Below are 8,079 nucleotides of genomic sequence, written 5' to 3' on the forward strand. Positions count from 1 at the left end.
TCCTAGTCGGGCCCATACAAAATCACCCTTTCCTAGCCGAAAAATTGCAAACTTATTGCTATTCATGCGTCGCACTGTGTGTAGAAGGGTGCATATCATTAGTGCTTTTTCTTGTTAGACCACAGAAACCCAGCCTCTAAATTTGTTAATTTCTGACACAAAATTACATCGATGCATCACATAGTGCGTCGCACTAGTGTATTTTTTCACCTGTTCCTTCTTCCTTCATTTTTTACGTCCAGAAGTGATCCCCGACCCCCGAACACAATCCGAAATTAATCCTTTTTGCTTCTACTCAGACTTCAAAGCTCCAAATAGCTCGAATTAATTTCACAATATCTACATAACTCAGAATCACTCCTAAGGCATAAAACAAACAATAAGTACAAAATACTAGCAATTAAAGCTCAATACAAATAAAGTGCAGTGAATTAGAGTGCAATAAGCGACTAAAATACGAGATTATAGCCTACAATCATGACCTCCTTTAAATCGATGGTATCTCTACCATGCAGGATGGTTGTTGCCAAATTATCATAGGAAGATGGAAAAAAGTTTAGAAGCATGATAGCCTTATCTACTTTAGTGATTGATTCTCCAAGATTTACCAGCTGCGTGATTAATCCATTGAACATATTTAAATGGGACAAAAAATTTGTACCTTCACTCATATGGATGGCATAAAGTTATTTTCTCAAAAATAACTTGTTTGTTAAGGATTAGGACATGTATAGAGTTTCTAGTCTTTTTCATATACCACATGCACTTTTTTCATCCCTGACATTATTGAGTACTTCATCGGACAAGTGCAGTCTGATTTCTTATCCATGTTTGCCCAATCCTCGACTTTCATGGTTTTTGACTTTGCCTCTTTACGATCTAATGCAATATCTAACTCTTGTTGGATAAGTAAGTCCTTCATCCTTCTTTGCCATATGGAGAAACTGTCATTACCGTTAAATCTTGTACTTCATATTTTACTCATGTCATTTGTTTTTGTCACAAAGTAAAATTGACCGTAAATAATATTTTTGTGAATGAGCAGAACCTGTGCTCTGATACCAGTTGTTGGGAATATTACCCCTACAGAAATAATATTCACGGTATACGATTGTAATGAGAGCGAATTACTAAAATACTATAACTAACGGTAATAATAAGAGAATCAATGACACCACATTTTACGTCGAAAACCCTTCTGAATAAGAAAAGAATCACGGCCCGAAAAGAGCAACTGATTTCACTATAGCAAGGATTTTATAATTTGTGGTACCGAGTAAAATACCCTAAAAAGCACTACAACACTCAAAAGAAATAACCCTCTTTTGATTTTTCCACCTCACTATAATACCGCTCAAACTCTCTATATTTTTCCTCACAAAATATTTTGTTTCTTACTCTGTAAATCACTCTCTTTCTCTTTGTTTGACGTGTTTAACAATTCAGAGCAAGACACCTATTTATAGTGCTTAGAATCACTTCATTGATATCATCAATGATGTCATGTTAATGACAAAAGTCAAATATTTATTGTGAAACCAAAGAAATATTTTTCATAAAATCTTCCTTACTATTCCTTTAGTTGGCTTGATATTTTAAAGCCAAAGAAAGATGTCTTCCTTTCATATGGGATGGACCCATCAACAAGAAGACTCAAAATGCAGTCACTTGTTTGAACTCTAAATGATTACCTGTTGTAGCTTCCTAGAAAATTTAGAGGTCTAGATATACTGCTAAATACAATGCTAAGAAAGACTAGTGTGAAGAGGTCTATATCTTTAATTACTCTCTTTCACTATTGCTTCAGAGAAGCAAACCATGTTGTAGACAAATTAGCCTCTTTGAGTTACAAAAACTAGACATACTCAGACTTTTCAGAATTTTGCTTCCATGCCAAACCATGGAAGGAGCTAGGTAGTTATTTTGGCAACTCCCTTATTTCAAATGTACCCCTTTTTAAAGATGAATAAAATGCTTAGTTGGTATTTTTTTTAATTAAAAGAAAAACACACACTAAGTACTATTATAGTTGAATTCGAACTTAAACTCTTCACGTTATCACTACTATGCTTAGATGAATTAAACAAGTTAGAGTGCATATATTCAAGCTGTAATGAACCCAATTTCTCAACACAAACACAGACTTGTATATTATAATCACTGAATGGAATTACACGGAAATAAGAAATACTAATAGAATGAAGAAGAACTATTAACTTGGAATTAGAGGAATAAGGAAAGAATAACCACACTAAAAGATAGAGATGAGGAGCGCAGACTTTGCCTAAGCATAATCACAATTTGCATAATTCCCAAAACTGTCGATGAATCTCTTTTATCCATTTGGTCACATGCTTCCCCCCTCAACCTAGATCCCAAGAAAATCTCTTATTGGGATGTTCAATTCCTTAGCCTTTTCGTAGTTTAGCCTAGGCCCAATAGCTTGGACTGACCCATAAGTATTATCAGAGGTATCCATGTTCACAACAATACTCCCATCCTCAATAAGAACCTTGTCCTCAAGGTTCGAGTCAAGAAATCTTGAGATCAAAGGCTTTGGTAAACTAGTTGTAGTTATATTGAGTTCAATAGGTGTGAAGTTCACTAGATGGCAGGCACCGATCAATTTCTCTTGAGCAGATTTAAGAGCACTATACCAAGATCTATTAATGTATGGCACAACAATAGTGACTGCATAGTGTACTTTATCCTGTCTCCTAGAGTATGTCCTTGTAGCATAGGTATAGTGACTGCATAGTGTACTTTATCCTATCTCCTAGAGTATATCCTTGTAGCATAGGCATAGTGGATGTGATGATCTTTGAAGCTTTAGGCATAACTTTGGTTCTCCCATGTTGGTCAACATATGGGTCTTCAAGGTCAAAAGGCAAGAGACAATCAACAAGCTTTTCCAACTTTGACCCCATCTGGTTTATCCAAGCAATTATAGTATGCTGGTAAAATATTCTATTGCAGGAGCAACCACAAATCAATTCCAAAAATCTAGCATTGTAAGCAATTACAATACGAGTTACAACATCTTCGAGCATAAGAGTGGAGCTACCAAAGATCTGTTCATTTGAAGCACTAACATAAGCGACACACAAGCGTTTGATAGCTCCTCTTCTAATTGAGAGATTCCCAACGACAGGACAAAGTGCAAGCACAAGCTTACTAGACTTGACAGACTCAAAAGCACCAAGAAGCATCTCATGGAAACCACTATAGATGGTAGTTGGTGGTATAGAAGACTCAAGTACAGTATCCCTCTTGCCATAGAGTATCCCTCTCTCGTTGTCCAACCAACAAACTTTGACATATACATACTTAACAATCAGAATAATCATGAAGAAATCTAGAGAGAACCATGACATATACTTAAAAACTCCCTCATGTTTTCTCAACTGAAGGCTAACCGATGTAACAAACTTGTTAACCATATGAATAGACCGTCCATGATAATCAACACATTTCAGAAATCTCAAGAGATCGTCATCCAAATACTCAGAAAGCTTAAACACATGTTGCCTACTCGGATATGAGTAAACGAAGGTCGCTTCTGCGAAGCCCCCCTTCCCATGTCAGGTCCCTTCCGCTTCTGCGCTGCCTCCTTCGCATCTGCAATCTCGCAGATGCGGAACTCACCACGCATCTACGACCTCTACCCACACTGCTCCAGCCTACTTCTGCAATCAACATGCCGCTTCTGCGGGCTCGCACCTACGGTCAATCTTGCGCATGTGCGATTACACTAGAGTTGGTGCCTTCAGCCATTCTCACAAGTCTAAATTTGATCCGTTAATCATTCGGAATCCACCTGAGGTCCCCGAGACCTAAACCAAACTTACCAACCAGTGCTAAAATATCATACGGACTTAGTCGAGCCTTTAGATTACATCAAGCAATGCTAAATATACAAATTACACATCGATTCAAGCCTAATAAACTTTAATACTTCAAACTTCTACATCAGACGCCGAAACCTATCAAATCAAGTCCGATTTATTTCAAATTTTGTACACAAGTTATAATTGACATTACAGACGTATTCCAAATTCCAGAATTGGAATCAAACCTCGATATCAAAAAGTTCACTCTCAGTCACACTTGCCAAAAATCATCCAACTTCCAACTTTTGCCAATTGACCCTTAAATAATCTACGGACCTCCAATTCAACATCTGAACACGCACGCTCCTAAGACCAAAATCACCATACGGAGCTATTGGAGCCATTGAAACTCTATTCCGGAGTCGTCTTCACACAATTCAAACTATGGTCGATTCCTAGAACTTAAACTCCCATCTTATGGACTATGTGTCCCATTTCACTCCGAAACCAAAAATAAATCCTCCTGATAAGTCACAAAACCCAAAAAATAAAAAAGAGGGAGCAACAAATAGGGGTTCGGGTTTAGTACTCTCAAAATGGCTGGATCTAATACTGGCCGGTCGTTACAACATGTCCTCAAAAGATGATGTTCCGCTCCGACGGTCAAGGCTTCCATGATCTACTCGTAAACCAATTGCATCACGTGAATAGATGACAGTAGAAATTTCTATAACCGCAAACACCTGCAATTCAAGCAACTCCAACTTTGTCCTTGTTGTTGAACATGAATAATTAGAAAGGAGGTATGTGATGCCAACCACATCACTAACCAAGACAGCCAATGAAATTACCAATCCCTTCTCGCTTCCACCCTTCCAAGTATAACTGGATATAATTACAATTTTTTGGACCATATTTCTGTATAGTATTTCATTGTGTGGTTTGACAATAAACCAAACCTCCCTATAGGTTTTTCATTGAGTGAATCACAGTCCCATATGAACAGATAATAAGCATACTAAATTCAACTTGATAGCTAATATTCCTGGATCCCCTACACAAAGATCCATCATAGTACCACGAACAGTGACAACAAGGAGATTTACACCAGGATTAAATGGAAATTGATTCGAAAGACATTGACCAATAAAAGTGTTATCAGTACGACAAGCTGATTTCTCAGGAATTCCCTTGAAATTGACCATAACTATGGTCGAATAATCCTTACAAGTGTTGTTGAATTTCATTAAGAAAGCAATATGTGGTACACTCTCCACCATTAGAATACCTTCATCTTTTCCATGGTCAACATCAGGTATCATTTCATTTGAAGATATTTCGCCTGGTAAAATCCCATCTGCATTCTCCATAAAATTTTTACCAAGATATAGATTCACAATAGTCTCAGGCTCCGTGAAAAAGTCAGCAAGATACAGTTTATCCCAGGTTTTAAATTCAATGTGTTGTTCACTAGTGCCACGAGCAAGCGAAATTGCAGTAACATACCTCTCTGACATATCTCTATGAGCACTTTTATCAAAACGTTGGACTTTACTGCTTGCGGGACATGTAGCTTCTAAAGCAAGCATGCCGATTGGAGAATCAGATTGTGCATTGACAAAAATATTGGAGCATCAGTTATGTAACATTGCGTCGAACACCGTAGGTGACTGAATATCATCCAAATCAGCTACAAAGTGAGAGATATAAGAGTTTGCGTTTGTGCTTTGGAAAGTTGTTGTAAAAGAAGAATATTCCTCTGGTGCTCTGGTGAAAATCCAAAAAGATATTTCATCGAACACGTGCTTGGCCTCTGAGTTACCAACTTTGAATGCAGATTCTAACTCATAGAAGTTGGAATTATGGAATAAATCAGCTAAAGGAGATACTTGAGCCTCAGGCAAATCCAAAGTAGAGTGACTGATGTAGCTATGATAAGCCAAGGATGAATTGGCTAGTCTCCTCTTCGAATCTATGATAGGAGATTTCCGAAATCGTTAAAATATTCTCCTTGAAATGGTTCCAATCATAGAATTTTTGTTGTTGAGAAATAGTTAATCGAACCAAGCGAGGGCATTACCTTCAAGGTAAAACAAATGGAAGAGGTAACCAGTCTTCCTCGGAGAAACAAAGGAATTTGAAGTAAGGGTGGCAAGTGAGCCGGTCCAGGCCCGGGACCGGCCCGGGACCGCGGGCCAAACGGGCTAAACTGGCCAGGACCGTTTGGCCCGGTTTTAGTGGGTCTAGGCCAGTCTCGTGGGCCGGTCCTATGATTTGGGCCCGCCAGAGTCCGTATTGAACAACCAGTCAAGACTCAAGATCAAGCTCCAAAAGACTTATAGATAGGAATCTTGTAACTCATAGTTGATAGGCTTGTTTAGTTTCTTTCAATTTTGATGTAATAGCAAGACCACGGACCAGAGCCTCGACGGAACCTCACTCGACTCTCCAACTCATCATTCCATCATTATCCTTGAACTACACGCGACCTGATTCTCTTATAACCCAGGATATGTAGGCAGTCCAAACCAAAATCTAGTCACACGGCTCACTTTATCTTTGCCTGAAAACCTTTAATGTTTCCAAGCAAAGAGGGGCATGCTGTGAGCACTTAATTTTTTACCGTGTTTGAATATTTTCCGCTCCCGTCTTTCCGCGCGTGTCCCCACCATACCGGTCCCCCATGTCTTGTCCCCCCCTTATTTTTGTCCCCCATGTCTTGTCCCCCCATTATTGTTTGTCCCCCATGCCTTGTCCCCCACGTCTAAACCCCCCATTATTCTTGTCCCCATGCTTTGTCCCCCCATTACTTTTTGTCCCCCCATGCTTGTCCCCCTCCCACATGCATAAAATCAGTCCAAATCCACCCAAAAAACGGGGGAAAAAAAGACACTGCTTTTCTCACTCAAATTCGGATCCGAAAATAGTCCATAAACCAGCTCTGTTTCCACATCAAAACCCCAGCAAAAATCAGTTCAAAACGGAAAAAAAAAATAGCCAAAAATCACTCCAAAAAATAGCTCCGAAAATACCTGAAAAACAACCCTTTTCCAGCAAAAATTCGCTGCAAAAATAGCCAAAAAAGGGTGACGAAAATCAGTAAGAAAAAAGCTATTTTTCCAGCCAAAGAATCCAGCACTAAACCACCCTGAAACAGCCACTATTCCTATGTCAAAAACAGAGGCTACCGGCGAGTTCGGGCTCCTTGTTTGAAGTCGTTGTTCGAGTCACTTGAGGTTCGAAAGCTCCAGTCCGAGGTTTTGTTGCTGTCCGTTTTCTGTGGGCGAGTTTGACAATCGGAGTCCCACTTTGCTGTATACATTTGGAGTTTTATATCAATACACATATTTGAAAAGCTTCACATAAGGTCTCCTCCCCCCCTTTAATTAATTTTTTTTTTTTTATTTTTGCTCCTGTTGGTTTAAGTAAAAGTTCTGTCGCTTAATTGATATCTTGTATTAGCATGCCTTTGTTTGTCGTCTTAATTCGCTAATTCATATTCTAGATATTTACTTCATTATTTGCAGTTTCTGTCCATGTCACTTGCATTTGCAGTAATTCTGTTTTGAGCATGTGTCATGGAGTTAAATATTATTTTATCATTAGTTTATTTTTGTGAAAGCTTTGGAGAAGAAAGCTGTAAGAAATTTCACTAAGTCAAATGGGTCAATATGACGTGCTACGTGTGGTTTTGGGCCTAATAATTAAGCCAAGTTGTAGTCAATGAAGCGACCGTGCTAAAACCACGGGACTCGGGGAATGCCTTACACCTTCTCCCCGGTCAACGGAATTCCTTACCCGGATTTTGTTTTGCAGACCAATAATAAAAGAGTCAAATCTTTCCTTTGACTAGGGATTCAAACAAAAGGTGACTTGAAACACCCAAAAAAATCAATTTCAAGTGGCGACTCTGTAAATAAAATAATCCCTATTCAAGTTTGTCACTTTAATTGGAAAAACTCTTTAACCCACCATCCACAATCAATAATACTCATTTCATCATTTTGGGGGTAAAAAGGAGGTGTGACAGCTCTGGCGACTCTGCTGGGGAAACCCCAAGAATTCGAGCTTGTATATTGACTTTGTTTGGCTTTATTAATTTTTGTATATATTGTGATTTATTTGGGCCTAATGTGTTACTTGTCCACTTTTTTCCGTTTTGATATTGTTGAACTGTACATATAAATTGTATCCTCTCGCACCCCTCTGAGTCTTCTTATAGTTAGTTATGTTGTGTTTGCCTACCAGC

Source organism: Nicotiana tabacum, chromosome 24 (assembly GCF_000715075.1).
Source record: "Nicotiana tabacum cultivar K326 chromosome 24, ASM71507v2, whole genome shotgun sequence".
Classification (NCBI taxonomy): domain Eukaryota; kingdom Viridiplantae; phylum Streptophyta; class Magnoliopsida; order Solanales; family Solanaceae; genus Nicotiana; species Nicotiana tabacum.